Source organism: Mustela putorius, unplaced genomic scaffold (assembly GCF_011764305.1).
Source record: "Mustela putorius furo isolate JIRA1106 unplaced genomic scaffold, ASM1176430v1.1 tig00000083_pilon_pilon_pilon, whole genome shotgun sequence".
NCBI lineage: Eukaryota > Metazoa > Chordata > Mammalia > Carnivora > Mustelidae > Mustela > Mustela putorius.
In genome coordinates this window covers 13,464,462-13,485,519 of record NW_025421273.1, presented here as the reverse complement: position 1 = coordinate 13,485,519, position 21,058 = coordinate 13,464,462, and the positions used below count along the sequence as shown (strand labels likewise).

Below are 21,058 nucleotides of genomic sequence, written 5' to 3'. Positions count from 1 at the left end.
CCCCACTACACAGCTCCGATATGTCAGAGGGGAAACAGGTGCCACATGGAAAGCTGAGGCCATGAAAGATGGCTTTGGGGCCCCACAGGGACCGGCTGACCGTGTGGTCCCTGAGCCGTCTGGCGTCCCCAGTGTCCCTTTGCTAGCTTCAGCTTTAAGGTGCCAAATCATGCATCCTGGGCACGGAACTATACATCCTCTTTGCTCATAAATGAGAGGCAATTCTGTGACCCATGCCTGCATCTCCGTGCCCAGCTTGGAGCAGAAACCAAGATGGTGACAATGATGTCAGCTCCCCTCTGAGCACTCAGCAAATCCCATATGCTGCCCCATACCAAGGCAGGAACCATTCTGTCCCCACTGTTCCTAAGAGGAAACTGAGGCAGAGACAGTGGGGTGCAGCCAGCTTTGGTGAATGAGAGGGGGTTGTGGGCTTGGAGCCTGAGGGTCTGGCAGGGCCTGTGGCCAGAGGCATAGAGGGCGCCCGGGAGGAAGGGACCGGCAGACATGCAGAGGCCAAGGGGCAGCTCACTGCTGGGCCCTGGGAAGGCTATGCCAGGCATGGGAACAGCCTGTGTGAGGTTGGAGAGGAGATGCTCCCCCTGGGCAGAGGAATCCCGATCACGTGGCTCATGTGGCCGACTATGGCCCATGATGCCTCACTGGAAGGGACAATGAGTCACGACGTGCCTCACTCATCCCCGCTGGCCCTGTCGTGCCTCTGCCTTTGAACAAGGAGACAATCCCTGGGCCAGTGTGCTGGTCCTGGGAGGAAGATTCGAGATGGAGGGGACCCACCACCTGGAGCCTGGCCTGATCTCACTGAGCCCCTGCCAGCCGGCAGGCCCCCATTTATGCCTCCAAGCACTGGACTATTTGTCCTGCTGTGCACAAGTTTCTTTCCCACAGCTGCTGTCACAAACTGGAGGCCACAAATCCAGGATCAGTGTTACTAGGCCCATCTCAGGGTGTCTGCAGGGCGGCCTCCTCCCAAGGCCCCCGGGAGAGTCTGTTCATGGCCTCCCCCAGTTTCTAGGGGCGACTGGTCCTCCCTGGCTGTAGCCTCGTGTCATGTGGCCTTGTTTTCTGTGTCTGTACCTAACCTCCATCTCTCCCCTTCCAGGAATAGTTGTGACTGCATTCTGGGCTCACACAGGTCATCCATGATTATCTCCTCACCGCGACCCCCTTAATGCAATCCCGTCTGCAGAAACTCTGTTTTCCAAATAAGCCCACCCTCCCAGGTCACAGGGCCGAGGACCTGGTCTGTTTCGGAGATGGTCATTCTCCAGCTGCCATGTGCAGCCACGGTTTATGTGGGAAGTAGACAGCTAACTGTTCTCTTTACCAAACCCAAGCTGCTCTCCTCACTCGCGAGGGGCTCTGCAGCTTTTCCACTCGGTTCCACTTCTTATGTAACCCACGCGGCTCTGACCCACTGAACTGATTTTGTGCCCACAAGTGGGTCGCCACCTGCGGTGTAGAAAGTTCCATCCCCACTTTCATACCTGCCAGGGTGGGGGACCCGAGCGAAACGGAGTGATTTAAAGTTAAGAGAGAAATGTGTTCTTTCTGCACAGTGAGGGTGGGCGGACTGACAGGTACCCAGAAGGACTCTCTCTCTCTCTCTCTCTCTCTCTCTCACACACACACACACACACACACAAACACACACATAGCCAACTACATGGTCCCAGCCACCCTGTTCAAGGACGGCCTCCCCCAGCCGCCCACACAGCAACCTGCATCGCAGGAGCAGCGGGGCTCACCGGGTGGCTTGGGAAGGGGCTCTGACCGAGAGGAAAGGAGAGCACGACCCCAGACGGCCCCAGCCTCTCCACCCGGGATCCGCCACCGCTCCCTCATCCTCCTCCCGGCACACCCCTGCCCCACATTCCAGCGAGATCCTTCTCTGCCTGACAGCCCCACGCTGTTTCCACCAACCATGGCCCTCGTCAGTGCACTCCCTCGCATGTTTACCAACGCTGCTGGAAGATGAGAAACAAATGAGACCAGAGCCTGGAACTCTCTGACAGATGGGCGGATCCCCAAGGTCACTTTAAACCAAGGAAGACACCAGCACTTTTTCAGGGGCATAAAAACTTAGGTCTGGAGAGAACTGCCACATCGTCCAGACCCCGGACAGGGATTCCTAAGGCCCGGCCCTGGCCTCTCTGAGCACTCAGCCCCCACACCAACAGCATGCTGGACGCCTCTGCCTGGAAGCCCTCCCGTGCAATTCATAGTGGGAAAGAGACCACTTTGCCCTTAACATCTGCTCCCACCACACTCACCTCTCCTTCTGCATGCAGGCAGACCTGGGTTTGCAACCATCGCTCAGCCACTGGGTGACCTTGACCCAGAGACTTAAGCTCTCTGAGCCTCAGTCTCCTTGTCTATAACATGGGGATGCCTACCTATCAGGCTACAGGGAGCTAAATGACAGGTTTTACGTGAAACTGCCTGGCACCCAGCCTCATTAGGATCCCTGTCACAGTGGATCTGACCCAGCCTGCTCTACTGTGACCCCCTAAAACGAGTTACAACCCTCCTTCCAAATAAGGCCCCATCCCAGGGTACCAGGTCCCAGGATTAGGACTTCAGCATATCTCTTTGGAGAACTTGCTTGACCCAGAACACGGGCATTCCTATTTTCAGCAAAATCACCCACAATCTCAGACTGGCTGGCACAAAGCGTGGATGTCCCCTGTCAGGTTTCTCCCCTGCATGGCAGAAGGCATCCCTTCTCTCTGTCCCTGCCCCTGTACCCCCCCCATTTCTCTCCTGGTAAAGACCCTGCCCCCGCCCCGCATTGGTCTCCCCTCCCTGGTGGTCCCCCCTCCCTGCCAGGGCCCCAGCACTGAATGGCGACTCTGAGGGCTCCCATGGCCTCCCAGCTGGAGACCCAACTCCTCACTCTGGAGCTGGACCCTGGCCTGGCAGGGACCTCTCCAGACGCCGCAGCTCCTGCCTCCCTCCCTCTTCCTCTCGGCACAGCTGCTGGGCCCTGCCCGGAGAACGCACTTCCAGGGCCCCCAAGGTATCAGCCAGGAGCTGGTTGCGGTGAGAGCCCCCCAGACATCCCAGGGTTGAGCAGGAGACAGATGTCCCATTAGTGCCATGGAGCAAAGACTGCATCCATGCCGGTGCCACGGGCCTGCCGGGAGCTCAGTACTGTATAAGGTGCGAGACGCAGGGACGTGGGCGTGGAACAGGCAGGCTGGCCAGGCGACAAATGCGGACAGGGGAACCCTGAACGTGCAGGTCCAACATGTGGTCGGTGTAACCATGGAGGAACACGGGCAGCCGCCTTGGCCGTGGCTGCGCACAGGGTGCAGGAAGGCGGCTGCTGTGTTCTGGGTCTCAGGGGTCTCTCCGAGGTCATACGGAAACTCAACTCTGCCAGCTTCAGAGTAAGACAGAAAACATTTCAGAGCAGGTGGGGGCGGGGGCATGCCCAGCATGGGGATCAGCAGCTGTGACGACCCTGAGGCCATGGGGACCCCGGAGCAACAGGGAGGCTGCAGGAGGCCCAAGGGACGGCCTGAGCTACGGGGCAAGCACCTCGGTGGCCCCCAGAGCCACCAGCAGGGCACAGCGGTCAGCGAGAAGGGTGGGTGGTGACTTTCTGCCACCAGCACAGCCATGCCCCTCCCCCACAACACACTGGCTTGCTCTTCCCAGGGCACCAGACCCCTCCCTGCCCTCCCAACCCCGGGAAGGCCATCCTGCCCTGAGCTCAGCAGGGATTCATCTCCCTGCCCACATACCCACCTGCCTCCCGCCCCAGTAAAGACAGACAAGCCAGCAACAGAAAAATAAGCAAAGGAGGCAACAGGAAATCCGCAGAAAGACAAGTGGCCCGGAAATGTAGAGAATGTTCTGGGCGCCACAGGACCAGGGGAGGCGACTCAGAACTGGGAGGAGCCCCTTCCCACCCGCTCGGCAAACATGAACACATGGACACTGACCTGAGCTGGGCTAGGAGGGGACAGGGACAAGGGACCCACATGCCCCTTGCAGTAAAGGTATGAGGTGGGACAAGCCTCTGGGGAGAGCAGTTTGGTCTTAGAGATTCCCATTTAGCGATTGCAGCCCTGCTGCAACCATCTCCCACGGGTTCTACCTGCGCGTGGGAACAAAGGTGCATGGGTAAGCCCCCTCAGCCCCACCGGGTATGGCCAGTCTGATCACATGTGAGGCCAATGGCCCGCGTACCTCCGACACAGGTCACAGGGCTTGACAATAGCCCGGCCCAAGCCCTGGAGCCCATTCCCGGGTCTTCCCTCTGTGTGAGTCAGGATGGCCCCACAGACCCCACTCAGCCACCCCAGCACAGGGCAGAGAATAGACCCACTCAGGGTTCAAGAAGCAAACCATCGAGTGAGAGAATGGACGCACACAGACAGGCCACTGGGTGCTCTCCAGGAAACATGGTGGCATCAGTGCCACACGTGGCAGGTCCCCCACCTCGGTGGCCTCAGTTTCCCATCTGTGCACTGGGACACAAAGAGCACCCAGCTATGGCAGGGCTGGGGGAGGGATGAATGGAGAGTCACGTGCTCTGTGCAGGCCTGGCGCCTGGTCCCTGCTCGTGGCAGGACCATAGGACCAGCCACAGAGCTGCTGACGGGACTGCTAAAACCTGGACGGCACACGAGTCCCAGCGGCCGAAGTGGGAGCGGCCCCAGCTCCAACCACCAGGCAAACGGATAAATAAAATGTGGCATGTCCACACAACGGGACATCGATCACCCTCCGAGAGGAAGCTGGGATGCGAGCCACGACGTGAACAAACCCATCCCTTGCACGAGGGACCCAAGGAGTCAAACGCACAGACAGAACTAGATGGCGGGGACCAGGGGCCGGGGCAGGGGTGGGGAGCTAGTGTCTCCCAGGGATGCAGTCGGTCCAGGACGATGACAAAAGTTCTGGGGACAGTTGGGGTCCGGGCACCACAGCATGAAGGCATTAAATACCACTGAGCTGGACATGTAGAAGTGGTTAAAATGGTAAATCCTGTGCCAGGTATGTTTTACTGCGATTAAAACAAAATGTGCCAACAGACGCTTTCTGGGCCCGAGGCAGCGAAACTGCAAAGCCCAAAGGAGGGGGCTTGGCTGGCTGTGCCCAGGGTGAAGGGGCCTTGCCTGCTGCCCTCACCCACCGGAGTCCCAGGGTCACAGACAATGGGGCGGGGGGTGTGGTCTGAGTGGGGCTTACATCAGGGGCCACCCCGAGTATGCTCACAGGGACAAAGGGAAGCGGAGGAAGGGATGTGAGCACATTTTCCAGCTCAGCGCAGCTACGTTTACACCTTGGTGCCCAGAGCACCACGCAACTTTCCCAAATATGGCTGTTTCCCAGCTAAGGCCTAGGGAAACCCCAGACCGCCCCACCCTTGTGTGGATGCTTTCTCAGGTCCTGGGATCCGTGGCCCTGGGTCACTAGCCCCGACCCAGCTCAGGACTTCAGGGGGGAACAGGTGCACATTGGTTCTGAGGATTCTGAGGTGGAGGGGTGGGGAGCCACAATGGGGCAGACAGGGGCAGCAGGAGTCGGGCAGACGAAGGGCCTCCTGTGGAGTCCCTGGTCGAGGCAGCTGGACAGGAAGGGAACAGGTATGCCCACACAAGGAGAGAAGCGTGTGCATCAGCTGGGGGGAGGAGATGGGGACAGCCAGCTGGAGGTCACCCACGGAGCAGTTGCTGGCTGACAGAGGGGGGGCGTTTGCAGCGGAAAGCACCCCCCTGAGGCAAAGTTGTGGGGGCAGGAGGAGGAACCCCCAAGAGCTCAGCACGGCCTGGACACAGGCGCTCACCAGGATGGGGTGAGCTGGGGAGAGCCTCGGCCAAGCCAGGAGTCGGTCCCTTGATCCAGAGATCCCATTTCCGGACTGCGCCCAGGGGAAGGAAAAGCGAACAGATCTGTGCACCCCCGTGTTCACAGCATGAGTCACAACAGCCAAAAGCAGCCAAGGGTCCATCAACAGAGGAACTGATATGCACAACACCATCCACCCAGTGCAATGTTCCTCAGCCTCAAAAAGGAAGGACGTTCCGACACCTGCCACCGCCTGGAGGGACCTCGGGGACGCTGCTGCGCGCGGGGAGATAAGGCGGCCACAAAGACAAACAGTGTGTGAGGTCACTTGCACGAGGTGCCCCGAGCCGTCCGATCCACAGGGGAGAGAGCGCCATGGAGGCTGCCGGGGGCTGGGGCGGGTGGGCAGGAAATCATTTCACGGGGGGCCCATGGGCAAGCTCTGAAGATGGATGGTGGGAAGGTCCCGCCAGAATGTGAATGTCCTTAACGGTCCTGAACCATCTAGCTCTGGTTAAAATGGCATAAAATATATGATTATATTTTAGCACAATAAAAAATGTCTAGATACAAAAACAAAACAGAAAGCACTCTGCACCTAGTAAAGGCAAGAGGGAAGGGGTCCAACGAGGCACAGAAAACATGCTCAGGGCCAGATTCCACAGGGCCGTGTGCGGGAAGGAAGGCACGGTGCCCCTCCAGAGGGTCGAGGCGGAGGGAAGAGCGGCTTTTGCAAAAACTCGTGCGTGTTGTGTGTGATACCATCACACACGCTGCTGCCCGCCCTCCTGGGGATGACAAAGGTAATACACGGACTCTAAGAAATCGTGACTGAGGAGGACATCCCCGGAAGAGCTTGGGGCCCCTCAGTCGGGTCCTCACTACCAGATGTGCGTGGGAGGCAGGAGAGAGCTGGTGGCAGCGGTCAGCGAAGCAAGAGGCTCAGCTGGTCAGTTATCGGGGGTCAGGAGGGTGCTGTGAGCACCAGGACATTCGAACCAGAGCAGATGGGGCCTGGGTACACAAACGTGTCCTTTAAAGTCTCCTTTCTCCCTGGAATCGTCGGTGACACTTGATGCCCAGTGGGTGGGTAGGGGCACGGCTCCTCCGAGGGGATTCCACCTGGCCTCGAGCTCAGCTGACCAGACCCCCGGACCCGCAACCAGCACCCCGCCCCTCCAGTGCTCCCATGAGCCATGTGGGGACAGAGACAGGGCCCAGGGCAAGGGCCCTGCGGCCAGGTGACCTTGGCTTCCCACCTCCCCACCAAACCCAGAATCCAGAATATTTCTGAGGATTTGGGGAAAAGCAGCAGTGTCACCAGCACCCGAGTTCAGAAGACACAGGAGCTATAATCTTATGGGATCCCCGCCTGGCCCTGCCAGTCTGGGCCCTAGATGTGTCTGGCCTTTAGTCACCAGCCCCTCATCCCCTTTCACAAGACCACAGCCATGCAGGGCCAGGTTCCCCCTGCAGTTCATTCCCCTTCGCCGGAAGCTCATGGGCATGCAGGGAAATGGCCTTTGCCCAACACGAATGCGATTCAGGCCTATTTGTTGGAGCAGAGTTGAGGGATCAAATCGGTATCTGAATAATTCAGCTTCCCCAGGAGACCTGGCGGGCGAGGGGGGTTGGATGTGTTCAGGATTCGGAGCGGGTCCCCTTGGCAGGTTTGCACACAGGAGAACTATCTGCGAGGCTGCCGATTTTGAGCGCTAAGCCAAAACACGCCTGTCAGTAACGAGCTCGCCATGCCGTCCCCAGGCTCCACGTCACGCTCCTCTCCTCTGCTCGGCCCAAGCATTCCAGATCTCCAAATGTTCAGCCTGAGCGCTGAGGCGATCTGTCACCCTGGACAGAGAGTGGACAAGTGTGGACAAGAGTGGACAAGAGCAGAGCTCCTGCTCACTGGCTCCAGGTAGGAAGGCACACCGACATCCCTGCACATTTCGCAGAGCTCCCCCCACCTGCCCCAGTAGGGACCCGGGTCCTCCTCTGCTGCAGAGCTGGGCAGGGAGGGAGCCATGCTGGCACAAGGGGGCTGTGTCGCCTGCCAATGCTGTCCTATTGCTTCCACCGTGGCCAGTGACTGGCCCTAGCTCCCACCTAGCCACGGATCCCGGCGGCTACAGGTGCACCTCTCCAAGTCGCGGCGGCTCCAGAGTCAGTCACGCCGTGGGAAATGAGAGGTTCTATTCCTGGCCTAAGCCTCTTTCCCAAAACTGGGCCAGCCAGGGCCCAGCTACTGCCTGGGTCTTGGGACTGGCCTGAGACCCGTTCCTGGGTCCCTGGGTCTCCCTAGTCTCTGTGGCCCCGAAGGCTATCTGCCCCCAGGCCATCTCTCCGCAGGACCACACCCCCAGGGGGCAGGATCCCGTGGGCTTCGTGCAGCTGGGTCCAAGCACCGAGGGCCCAGCAGCCCAGGCCGAGCCCTGCCACCGTTGCCGTCGCTCTCCAGCTCCCTTACCCCGGACACACCTCCCTGTTACCTAGCTTCACAGATCACACATGCCATCGATTCCACAAGATGTGTGAAGCTGATGAGGACAGAAGGACTGTGGACCAGACTGCAGTGTGAGTCCTGTTAGATGGGAGGGAGGGGCCCACCTGCACTCTGGCCCTCTCTCCTGCCCAGCCCGAGGCAAGTGCCAGCTCCCGCCCCAAGGACAGTGCCCTGTGCCTGAGGCTTTTTCTCTCTTACAAAGGTTGTGACACCAACAGTGCCCAAATCTGGTCTGGAATCGTTGGCAGAATCACCAGCACACTCCTGGACCCCACGAGCCCTATCAGAATAGCCAGGAGTCCATCCTTTGCAGAACCCAGGTCCCTGTGTTCCCTCTCCTCCTCTTCCTCCTCTCCTCTCTGACTCAATCAGCTCCTCATGTGGTCACTGAGCTCCAGCTGTGAGCCTGGTACCACCCAAGGCTCAGGATGACCACGAATGCAAGAGGCGGACAGGGCACTGAGGCCAGCCCTGTGCCCAGCACCTCCCCCAGAGCCTAACCGGGGCGTAGGCAGAAATGAAGTTTCTCTAACACGCCCTCTACTTGCTCCTCCAGGGCTCTGTACCTGCTGCCAGACGCCCTCCTCCCACTGTTTTGGCTACCTCTTGCCTGGTGAAGTATACCTCTTTCAGGAAGCCTGCCAGGATTTCTCTCTCATCGCATGTTAACCAGCCACCTTCTCTCTGTTCCCAGAGCCTCCCTGAGAAGTGCTTTCTTATGGTGCATTTTCATCATGCACTGTCTGCCTTTCTCATCAAGCCTGGAGGAAGAACTGAGCTAGGTCACCTCCAGCACCCGGCCAGCAGATAGACATCCCAAGTGAAATCACCAACTCTTCCTCCCATCTCCCCCTACGGATGCCTGGTGGCTTTGCTGCCTGTTAGAAGGAGTCTCTGTCCCTGTGACTCAGAGCAGGGCCCCACCTTTGGGGCAGAGGGAAGGGTCCCCTGTGAAGGGAGTGTCCTTCCTGAAGTCGACCCCCTGGGGAGAGGCAGGTCCTCACAGAGGGAATTAGAAGTTGGAAGGGGAGGTCCAAGGAGAAGCCCCTCTCTTTCCTGCTGGCCAGTGCTTTGGCCGGGAAGCTGGCTGAGGCTGAGGGGCTGTACCATCAGCCCTTCCAAATCCAGAGCAAAGCCCTGCTGAGATCCCTGCTGGGCCATAGGGGTTAGGGGGAAGGGAGGCATCCAAGCCCAGAGCAGGGCATCCGTGGTGGAGAGTTCCCAGACCCCTGGGACCCCCAGGGGCACAAGTGGCCCTCAGGACCCTGCTTTCCCGCAAGATGTTCCTTCCAAGGTACCCAGCTTGGAACCTGTGGTCATATTTTAAGTTAGAAAAACATTGATTTCTTCTCATAATGCGGAAGAAAACCACACACACACACACACACACACAACCTTGCACTGAGCACAGAACTCTGAAGAACCCAGGAGACACGCACCCTGGGACAGGTGAGAACTGGGCGGGGCCCATCTGAAAGCCCCACCCCTGCCTCCCCCCTCCACTGTGTTACCAGCTGGGTGACCTTGGGCAGGTGGCCTCCTGAGTGGGAGCACCAGCCCCCTCCCCGCAGGGATGCAAGCACTGGAGATCAGCTCGGACCGCTTGTCCCCCGTGCACCCCGGGCTCCTAGATGCTCGGCAAAGGCAGACATTGATTTTTATTAGAGGAGTCAATGCCTCCCGCAGCTCAGGTCCTGGCCAGTGTGGGCGGGGTGCCCCATGGTCAGCACACACCGGGGATATATTTAGCTCCCGCTGCAGCAGCCAGGGGCAGGCATTCCAGCCGAGGACGCAATGTTTCAGACCGGCTTTCAGGGCTGCCCCAGGACCCGGAATCCGCCAGGCCGCTTGTTTGTAGTGGGAGCTTGTGTTATCATGAGTACACACTCCCTCACGTCGGGGGCCTACGCTCGTAGCCTGCGGATGCCACCCACCGCCCTAGTTCCACTGTGAAAACACACCTCCCAAAATAGAGGACACCGTCCCCGGAGCAGGAGCCGGGAGCCAGGCAGCTGCTCTCCAAGCAAACCTCCTCCTCGAGCGAGAGCCTGTCTCCGGCAGATCCCTAAAGTGAATCAGCAGGAAAAAATAACACAGCACAGCACTAGGAGGAATAACAAAAGGGCCCAGAACCCTATGGCATTTGGCTGTATTTTCTTCTAGGGGGATTTTTTCGGCAGGTTTTCTAGAAATTGTATAAAATTCCAGGTCCCGCGTTCATTCATGGGCAGCAGCAATGCCCAAGGCTTACGGATACTTGACGATCCTCTTAACAGCTGCGTACTAACCTGCCTTTATCAGTATCTCCCCAACACCCCATCAGGGGGTTGGCAGGGTCAAAGCCATGGCCATAATAAGATTAAGACGTTATTTCCCCTCTCCACTTCCACCTGCTCCCAAGAGGAAAGTTCTGCAGTGGCTGGTGACGAATGATAGCACACAGGCAGGACGCGAGAGCCCAGCTGTCCCCCATTAGGCCGGACATTAATGAGATTTGCAAAACTGCAGAGCAAGGCCTCTCTGGGCACTAAAAATATGATCACACATGGAGGGCTAGGATCCAACAAATTAGTAAAGACCTTAGAATTTCCTCCATTTTAATTTCTAACTCAGTCAATCTCAACAAATACAATGCACTCCAAAGCTCTTTGGGACCCTCAGGAAATTTGAGTTGAGGCACTCAGACCTGGGTGCCACAGCTCTGGGTGGAGAATGATCCAGGCTCCCAGCATCGCAGGGTTGAACGGCTGTGGGCCCGACTGAGCCAGACTTGTGGCAAGTGAGGCTGTGTGTCTAAGTCCATGTCTGTGTTCCAGAGCCTTTGCAGAAAGATTCGCAGAAGCCGAGGTGCCTCTCTCAAAAGGCAGGAGTGTATTTAAGACCCAAAGCGTGTGCTGAATTACTCCCTTAAAGCTGGTACGAACCGAGGCCCAGTCAGCAGCCTGTGACAGCATGTAGCTCACAGGGTCTGGGGATGTTTAAATTGAGCCCAGTTAAGAGTAAATTTGTTTCCCAGGAGAGGTTGTTCTCAAATCCACGTGGGGAGGGGAGAAGGTGTGGGTCCTAGAAGTGGCGTGCTCCAGAGGCTGCCTGCAGGATGCTGGGGGGTGGCCCCCCATTGTAGGTGTGATCAGGTGTGGGTCTGGAGTTGGGGAACAGCCCGGGGGATCCAGGCGACCCCTGATGTGCTCATACAAGTGTCCTTGTGGGCAGGAGGCAGAGGGAGAATGGACACAGAAGGGAGGCCTTGGGGAGACAGGGAGGGGAGGGGTGCAGAGTCACCACCCCCGAAGCTGGAGGAGGCAAGAAAGGGATCTACCCGGAGCATCGAGAGCAGGTGGTCCTCGGGCCGAGGAGGGATTTGGGGTAGCAGGAGATGGAGGCCGGGGTGGGAAGGGGAAAGGCGGCAGGGGTGGCAGGACAAAGCCTCCCATGGCAGGCCTGCCTTGGCCAGATGGGAACTAAAGGGCTTGGAGGGAAGGGCAGTCAGGGCAGCAGAGAGTTCCAGGAAGACCTGCCCGAGGACCCCAAGGGTGGCCTGCAGACTGTTGGCAGTGGCGCCCTCTGTCCCTCAGCACCAGGAGCCCCGGCCCACGCTGGGCTGCACCCCACGCCCGTGCTGTGCCCCCCTCCCCCCTTGGAGACAGGAGGGGAGGCGCCCAGCTGGACATGTGGCTTCTCGCATACATATCGCATTTCCTGGTTTCTGCAGCAGCCTACAAGGTGTGCAAGGGAGCTGATGTGTAATTCTGCACCCACAACTGCTCCTTGAGCATGCGGCAGGCCAGGCCTGGTTTCAGAGCTGCAGGTGAACTGCTGGGTCTGAACCACAGATGAGAAGTAGGATCAGAGTGCATCTGGGCTTGAACAGAGGAGCCCTGGGGAGGCAGCAGGGTGGCCAGCCCCCAATAACGTTCATATCAGGTCAGCCACACTGACTTCCCCTCCTCGATGCCCAGCCCTTCAGCCTCCCTGCTCACCACCCATGTGCTGGTCTCAGGACTCAACTCCATGTCTACTCCTCCAGGAAGCCTTCCCTGATGCCACGTGGAGGGATTCCTCTTGTCCTGTCCCCATTCTGCCCCCCAGCCAGGTTCCGATGACACATGCGGCAGGCCAGGCCTGGTTTCAGAGCTGCAGGTGAACTGCTGGGTCTGAACCACAGATGAGAAGTAGGATCAGAGTGCATCTGGGCTTGGATTATGACCTCCGGGGGGGAGTGTCCCTGTTGCACTGGTGTCCTCAGCACCCTCCGTGTGTCCTCCACAGGTTCATGCACCCAGAACCATTTCTTACCCCCTTGGTCAGACCAGCCGCTGCTTCATCTGAGGCAGGTGAGAGGAGGGGCAGGGGCTCAGGGACCCAGAGGCAAACACTGCCTACAATGTCTCACGGGAAAGAGCCCCAGCTATCACAGGGGCAGTGGGATGGGTGCTCAGAGATGCTGCCCCACTCCCCGTGCCCCAGTTAGGAGTGTGGGTTTAGGGGTCAGCTTGGCTTGCCAGCTGGATGGCCTCAGGCAGGTGACCTGATTCTTTGGGCTTGTTTGCTCACCTGGGAGGAGGGAATCTGTTAAGGATCATGGCACGTGGGAGCCCAGGACCCTCAGTCAGCACTGGAACCCCCGCCCCTGCCTCCCCCCCGTGGGAAACAGGGCAAGTCGCTGCTCATGGCGGGGGCCAGCTTTCCTGACAGCAAACTCTGATCCCACTGTGTCGATACGCAACCACAGGGCTGGAGGACCCAGAGGACAAGTGAAGGCTCAGAAGGTGGAGGGGTCTGCCTGGGGGACAAGCCAGAGCCCAGTCTTCTGGCACTCCAGGGGACCAGCTCCGCCTTCCCACCAAACCCAGAGGCGCTCACACACCATGCCAGGACCCAGGCTCACCCAGGACCAGTGAAAACCAGATTGTGCCAGACCCCTCCCACTCACCAGGGGATGATCAGACTGTGCAGACCCCTCCCCACCCATCAGGGAGTGTCAGACTATGCCCCCCAGAACTAGAGAAAGGCATGGATCCAGACCCTACAGATGTAGACCACTGAAGACTGCGGGGAGGTTGGGGTTCAGATGGGACACTGGCCAGGAGAGAAAGGCTAACGGAGGTCCAAGAAGGTGACGTGAGTAGGGGTGATGTGGGTTTGGAACCAGGAGCTAACCAGGCCAGAATCCTGGCTGGCGCGTCACCGGACACACCACAGATATCCAGCCCCGGCTTCCTGAATAATCGGGAGATGTGATCGGAACATGTACCCCTAGCGCTGGCCACACCCACCCAGTGTGCTGTGCGCCCAACCAGGCATCCCGGAGCCTGAGGCATGACCCCCTGCCCTAGGCGAGGAGAGGCCCCATGAGCTGGAGTATGAGTCCAGAGGTTCTCACTAAGCATGGACCCCTCCTTGTCCCTCCTCCCTCCAAGGGCAGTCCTCCCTAACTCCTTATTCATGAAGGTGCTCCCTGAGCCCTTCCAGCAGCAGGAGAGCCCAGCAGCGTGTGTGCTCGGATAGGACACTGCCTCACACCACTGAGGAGGTCTGGAACAATCCTCCCTTTGCAAAATGCTACCATCCTCTTCTCCCTGGACCTCCCAACCCAGCAGCAGGGAATGCAGGGAAAGTGGACCATCTGTCTGAGCATCCAGCAGCTGCTGTGACAAATGGGCACAGACGTACAGTCCTAAAGCAGACGTAATCCCTGACAGGGGATGGGCTGGGGGATGGACTCTGCAATGGGTCTGCAGGGCTGGGTCCTCCCAGAGCCCCCAGGCGAGGATCCCTTGCTGGCCCTTTCCAGCCTCAGGAGGTGCCCTGGTTCCCGAGCTCGGGCCCTCTTCCATCCTCCCTCCCCTCACCTCTGCTTCTGCCCTCCTGCCTCCCACTCCTGACAACTGCTGATCACGAGGGGCCCACCAGGCAGTCTCCCCAGTGCGAGGTCTCTAACTAAATCACATCTGAAAGCCTCTTTCCAGCAAAGGCACAGGTTCTCGGGATAAAGACAGGGACATCTTTGGGGGGCCATTATTCAGCTACTCCCCACCATCTGGGATGAGGCATTCGGGGAGGGGCAGCACCTGGCCCTGAGTCACACCAGAGACAGAGCCAGACCCAAGTCCTCCACAGGAAACCCCAGCCCTGTCCACCGTCCCCAGCTCCAAGGAGGGCAGACTGTGTCCTAGACAGCCTGGAGTGTAAGATCAAGGAGGAGGACTTCTGGGATGGGGGGAAGGGAGGCAGATGGGCAGCGCAGCTGGAAAAGCACAAGCAAGGGTGTTTGGGTATCAGGAGCAAGGACAGCGAGTTGCACACAGTAGGTGCTCAATAAATAGTCATTGAAAGACTCCAGGAGCATTCCGGAATGGCTTTAAGCCCTTGTGGCCTGCTGAAGGCTGGGACCAGAGGTGGTCCCGACCCAGGCTGAGGCTGGACCGTATCTGGGCCCCAACCGGGACTCGGAGACGTTGTTTTCCAGTCTGATGCCGACACCAAGGAGGAGAAGCAGAGGGTCAGAGAGAGGCACACGGTGGGGAGCCCTTGGCCCAGGCTGATGGCAAACCCTGAGGGAGGTTGAGCGCGATGAGGGGCCGCAAGGTCCATCTTCCATTCATCCCTTCCTTGGCCAGATGCTCAGGGAACACCTGTCCCAGGCAGCCTTGGGGGGCTCTCCAGGAGAATATCCTGAGGTCTTCCCTGAGTTTTAGAGGGCGTGGACAGCTGGGACAAAGGCCATGTCACCTGCTTCCCAGCACCCTGCACGCCCAGCACCCTTGAACAACCACAAAGAGTGGGAGGCAGAGTCTCCGCTCCGCAGGTGTGGAAACTAAGGCAAAGAGCCCCAACACCGTCCAGTTGCCGGGACACAACGAGCAGGTGATGACTGGGACCAGAGCCCAGGTGAGCCTGACCCCAAAGCCACTGCCGTATTTCCCAAGCCGTCAAGATGGCCCCTCATTGCTTAGAAATCTTCAGGCAAAGCACACAGCGCACGAAACCCCCAAACACACCCTTTAGCGACAGAACCTGTTTCGTATATGCCCCCAGCCTAGAAGCCTGCCGAGGGCGGAAGGCACCCAGGACTGGCCCTGACTCCCAGTGGGGCTCCCCAGTCCTTCCCACAGACAAGGAGGACTGAGGACAAGGGGGATCCAGGTCTGGCTCAGGCACCAGACTCACACAGACACGGCTTCCCTCCCTGGCAGGCAGTGGAGAAACCCCCTTACAGTAGGGAGTCTCCATGTGAAGGGCAAGTGCTTCCTGCCACGAAATTGTCCAACCAGGTCGATGTGGCAGGAAAGGTGGCCATGGTTCCCTGAAATGCTGGCTTAGCCTCAAACCCAGACAATCACTCTTGAAACCGTGGAGGGGACTGGATTATTGTCAGAAGCCAATCACAGCCCTGAGGATGGCGGTGGCCCCCATCTCTGCAGATGGGGACCCTGAAGTCCAGAGAGGGAAGACAGCCTACCCAAGGTCACATGACGGCCTGGGTTGGTGGGGCCAGGATTCCTGGGAGCTCAGGTACCAGCAGTGGGGCTGGGCTGGCCGCCACGGCCTTGTCCCAATGGCATGGGACAGCCAGGACTGCTGTCTTGCAGTGGGAAAGGACAGCTCCAGAAGGCCTCGAGGAGCTGGTGGGAGAGCTGGGGTCAGAGGGTCAAGGTTGCAGAGAGTCACACAGGCTTGCCAAAGTTGCTTCATGGCCCAGGGGAGAAGATGGGCCCTGGGAACCCCCATCAGGAAAAAGCACTGTCATGATGTCCCAAATGGTCAAGTCTTATCCATCCCACTCAGCCCCATACTACAAGGGGGTAGTGAATCACCCACAGAAGCTGGCTCCTGTGGGCACAGGAGCGGGGCGGCAGCAGACGGTTGGAGACCACATGGTGGGAAGATGAGCATCCAGGCACAGCAGGGTTCTGCTGTTCCGAGGTGCTGTGGCATGCTGCCGGGCCACTGACAGCCCCTTCTTGGGCATCTGCAACCCTACCCGTGAGTGGGGACACCCCAGCAGCCCTCTGAGGTGCTATGAGGGTTTAGGATGCCCAAGGGAGCATCCCCTGAGCCACGGCTGCCGTGACACTGAAGTAGGGTGCTGCCCGACACCCTAGAGACCTCGGGGATGGAAACATCCCCAAGTAAACAAAGACGCTCTGCTCAGGTTGCCGTGCCCTGCGCCCTCGCAGCCTCGAGGCCCGCTGTTTGCTGCCCATCTGGGCTGGCCCGCACCCGGCTGGTCCCCTCAGCAGCTCGCAATGTGATCGTCACCCAAAAACAGGCTGCTATCTGAACACCACCCATGGTCTCCTGTTGCAAGTACTCTAACTGCCTTTGCAAGCCTCTCACACCTGTTGGAACCTGCACCCTTGGTCCCTACGGAGACCCCGGGGGAGGCAGCTGCAGAAGCACAGGGAGATTCCATGATCAAGAATGCTAGCAGGGGGCAGAACAGAATGAGCTCCTCAGACCCAATTCAGGGGAGGCCTTCCCATGTCCTGCCGAGGCAGGTGCAGAGCAGGGGCTGCGAGGAAGCCCCCTGCACCAGGGCAGGGCAGGGCAGGGCAGAGAAAGGGTCAGCACCCTGGCAACTGCCGTCATCATCCACCGTGGCCAGTGCCAGGACAGACCCCACCAGCTGGACCCCTTCTCACCCTCTCCTTTTGTTACCCAGATGTGCCTATCTTCTCTGGCCAGCTCGCAGCTCTCCCATGCTCCAGAGGACGCTCTGGGGGGTCAGGGAGCCAGACTGGTGACTTCTTCATGAGTGAAGGTCATGTTCCCTTTTCTGGGACAGTAAGGCTGGACTCGCCAAGAGTTCATCGAAGTCAGAGCTTGATTCTAGAAAACATGCCCTCTATCCCCAAACTACCCCATTGACAGAAATGGTAAAGAATTAAAGGGTCTTTGGTGGCAGGCTAGGGAGTAACCCTGAACCTCTGGGGAAAGAAATCCGAGCCTGGGGATGCCCGTGCTGAGCCTGGGAGTGCCAGCTGGGTCTTGGGCAACAAACTGTCCTTTTCAGATGATTTTCTGGGTCAGGATGATTTGTCTTCTGTTGCATCTAATTCAGATGGAATCACGCAGGGGAACCGGGCACCAGTCCCCTGCCTGTGGGAAGCTCCTGAGCACTGTCCGCTCCGCTCCCATCCAAAGGACAGTGGCCCCTGCAGAACACAATGGTCTGGGCCTCCCGCCGAGTCATGGACTTTCCAGCCCTCCTTGGACCTGGCGGCAATGCTTCCTCCTCATTTTCACTGGATTTTTAATTGTAAAAGAGAAGTATGGACCACAAAGAAAATTTGGGAAAGCCACAGAAGTATAAAGATGCAGATATGGGAAAACTCTTTCTCTTTTTTCCGCTCAAGAGAGAGATCCCTGCTGACATCTGGAGTGGGTCCTTCCGATTTTCCTCCTCTACGGTGCTCGCAGCCTCAAGATCACCCAGGATGGACATTGTGGTCCATTGTTTTTGGAGTTAAAACTGGTTTGCTGGAGCTTGGCGCGTCACATTAAAATCTCCTCACACACTGTTGGCTAGAATGAGCACCCTGCTCTCCCGACCTGCAAGAAACTTAGGAAGGATGCGGACTCTGTCTATTCCTGCTGGGCCCACGGTGGGCAGGAGGTAAACCCTTGGTCACTGAATGAGGGACAGAATGGCTGGCTGACTTCTGTCACTCTTCTCCACATTGGGGCAGCCTCCAACTTTCTGTCGTACTGTCCTCAGCATCTTTGTGGTGGTGAAGCATTGTTGCCAGGTCCAAGGAGGGCATGTGGCGACGTCCTTGTCCACACTCAGGTTAGGTGAAGAGATGTGTTCTGTTCTAGAGACCCAGGGCTGTGCCAACCAGAGTAGGCAACTGGGGCTCAGGTCCTAGATTGCCACACTCTCTCCTTGACCCCGGACAGTTGCTTTTCCTTCTTGGGGCCTTGGCTTCCCCTCTGGGCACATGAGTGGGTTTGGACGGCAGCATGCTTCTAAGTCCCTTCTAGCTCTGGGATCCTAACCAGGCAGCCATGACCACAAGACAGCTGAACCAGCTCCACGCCCCTACCGTGGGCTCTCCACCCAGCCCTGCCCCCCGTTATGAGTTATTATTCCCCCCTCCAAATCCAAATGCTGAAGTTCTAACTGCTAAGACCTCAGAATGTGACTGTATTTGGAGGGGGGACTTTACGGAGTAATCAAGGTAAAACGAGGCCAGGCAGGTGGTTCTAGTCTAATATGAACGGTGTCCTTACAAGAAAAGGAAATTTGGACACACACATACATAAGGAAAGCCCTGTGGACACAGAGAGAAGACGGACATCTATAAGTCAAGGAGGAAAGCCGCAGCAGGAACTAACCCTGCCCGCACCTTGAACTTGGACTTCCAGGACCTGGCACCCAGCGGGGGCAGAGCCGGCCTTGGAGCCCCTTCTAGCTCAGGCCCCCTTGTCCGTCTCACCTCGCCCATTGTGACTCCCGGGACTGCCATGTTATGAGGCCACCACCATATACTGTGGCTCATCTACTGTGCCCCATATGCATGGGCCAGGGATGCTGGCAAAGCTAAGGGCATTCTCTCCATACACTGGGGAAAATGAGACACAGGGCACCCATAGCAAGTGCACTGGGTTTGGATCTAGGCCTGACACAGAACACCACCTCTGACAATTTCCCCAGCTACCTCAAAATCAATGAGTCACAAAACAAGTAGGCAAATATATGGGGCCCAGAGACCACACCAAAGCCATCTCCAAGGTGACCTGGGTCACCTGACTGAAGGAAGATAAGCCTGCAGCTTGGTGGCATGAGGAAGAGGGGAACCTCTGACCTGGGGAGGTTGTGCAGAATGTCTCAGGCTTGGACCTAAGGGCCGGCTGCCAGTGTCTGGGCAGCCGGACACTGGACCAGCTGATGTCCTCCCACACACTGATGTCCCACAGCTGACACCAAGCCCTGGGACGATGGGCGTCTTCTTGGTGGGAGAGCATCAGGGGACCTTCCCTCATTGATGATAGAATCCCTGACCTGTTGTACATGCACAATGGCCAGATGTGAAAGCCAGGTGCCAGGCACAGGGCCACACTCTCCCCCGCTGCGGGGGGGAGGGTCTAGGGACACACCTGGGTCATAGCCATAGGCGGACAGGGAGCAAGCTCACTGGCAGTTCTGAAGGGCTGACTGACACAGGCAGACTGAGGGGAGCAGGACCCCCGGCAGTGACCATCACAAGCTACTGAGGACCTACTATGCAGGCAGTTTCCCACTGGAATCTCATCCTCTCCAGGCAAAAGGCATAGTGCTGCTTTTGCACGTCAGGAAGCCGAACTTGGGAAGGTACCACCATTTGCCAAGACAATTTGCCACCGGACAGATGTATGGGCCAAACCCCAGACCCCTTGCTCGTTCGAATCATGACCCCACACCAACAGACACCAGTGCCCACACAGCCCTTCTCCCAGGACAACCACAAACGCCAGTGCTCCTTCCAGGGCTCCCCCTGATTACAAGGGGGACCGGAGGTAACAATTATGATCACAGAAAACCTAGAATTACCCTGTGTGCACCCTGCCATTATCCCCACCTGACATTAGATGAACATGTCTGGAGTTTCTGCCAGGTCTCGGGGTGTCCCGCTCCCTGGCCTCCTCCAGATAACAGGTTGGCCATTTCAGAAATCCTCTAGAGATCCTGCTTCTTGCTGCCTGCCATTTGCTCTCAGCCACTCTCCCAACACCCACTGCCAGTGTGGTCCCTCCTTCCTGGGTTGGAGGGGGAGGGGATGATGTCCCCTGGGAGATGGGTCCCTGGAAATTGGAAACAGCCCTCCCAAACCACAAGCAGGGAGCAAGCACTCATCAAATGAACACTAATCACCCACCGCCCCGCCCCCCCGCCCAGTCCGATTTTTCCTCCAGCTTGTCCAGGTTTTTTCTGCACCATGGCCAAGGGCCATACTGCAGTCTGTGGCCAGACACGGAGGGAAAAAATCACAGGAGTCAGAAAGTACCAGGTTCGAATCCCCACCCCCCTGCGTGACCTGGGCAGGTGACTCAAGCTTGGTGAGCCTACGTCGCACCCTGAAAAATGGGGTGACGGTCCCTCCCTGCCTGGAAATGTACGGACCGACCCTCAGCTCAGTGTGGGGCCACAGGAGACTCTCAAAACCGGGATCCTCCGTCCGCATATCAGACTCTTCCTGCCAAGGCCTCCCTGCTGTTGGTCTCAGTTTCCCCAAGCGCAATAGGCGCGGCTGGCTGGTGACGATGTGGGATTTTCCAGGGCCCGCACAGAGGCGGTCAGATCCGGTGGGTGCGGCGGAAGGCAGCCGCTGGGATGAGCAAGGAGGGGGTGCGGAGAGATGCTGCCTGGAGGAAAATGGGGCGGGCCGCACACACCTGCGGGCTCTGCGCCCCCAAATCTGCAGCGGGCGAGCCCAGGGCGCCGGGGCTCCGCCGGACTCCCCCAAACCGCCGGCTCAGGCTGAGCGAGCGCCGCGCAAGGGCGGCGGCCCCTGCCGCAAAGACCCCCGTGTGACCACACCTCTCTATAGCAGGGCCTGCGGTGGCCCCTCGCCCCTCGCCCCTCCCGGTCGCTTTCTGCAACCTACAGACACCCGGGATCCTGGAGAAGCAAAAAAGTGGCGCCTTCCAGACAGCCCGGCGCAGCCAGCCTGGCCGGCGCGGGGGAAGCCGGTCCCTAGACCGCTCTGCAGAGCTGCACGCGCCCTGGGCGCAGGGGCAGGGACCTGC

General features: G+C 58.5%; 1 protein-coding gene across 1 annotated transcript in view; it reads right to left on the bottom strand.

The window, feature by feature from the left end:
- ABLIM2 (actin binding LIM protein family member 2) overlaps positions 1–21,058 on the bottom strand; it is a 135,684-nt gene that overhangs the window by 114,307 nt on the left and 319 nt on the right. The gene's annotated exons all lie outside the window — the stretch shown is intronic.